Here is a 317-nt window from a genome sequence, read left to right as displayed (position 1 = left end):
GGCCTCCAGCATGTCGTCCCATCTTGCCGAGTTGAAGGCGTTCTTGGCGTCCAGTGTGACTAGCAGCACTATTGGCGGCGCCTGGTGGCAGGCTTCTTCGGCCTTATGTACCGCCTCGACTACTTCGCCAATTGCTCCTATAGTTGAGTGTCCCTTCCTGAAGCCATGTTGTCGGGGTGAAAGGCCTCCCTCGCTTTCTATGGCTGACGTCAAGCGTATTTTGAGCAGACTCTCCATCATTTTGCCTGCTGTGTCTAGCATGCAGAGTGCCCGGAAGGATGAAGGAGAGTTTGGGTCCCCTTTGCCCTTGGGTATAA

The sequence above is a fragment of the Rhagoletis pomonella genome, unplaced genomic scaffold (assembly GCF_013731165.1).
Source record: "Rhagoletis pomonella isolate Grant_MI unplaced genomic scaffold, Rhpom_1.0 Rhpom_scaffold_00002, whole genome shotgun sequence".
Classification (NCBI taxonomy): Eukaryota; Metazoa; Arthropoda; class Insecta; order Diptera; family Tephritidae; genus Rhagoletis; species Rhagoletis pomonella.
This window is presented reverse-complemented; position numbering follows the sequence as displayed.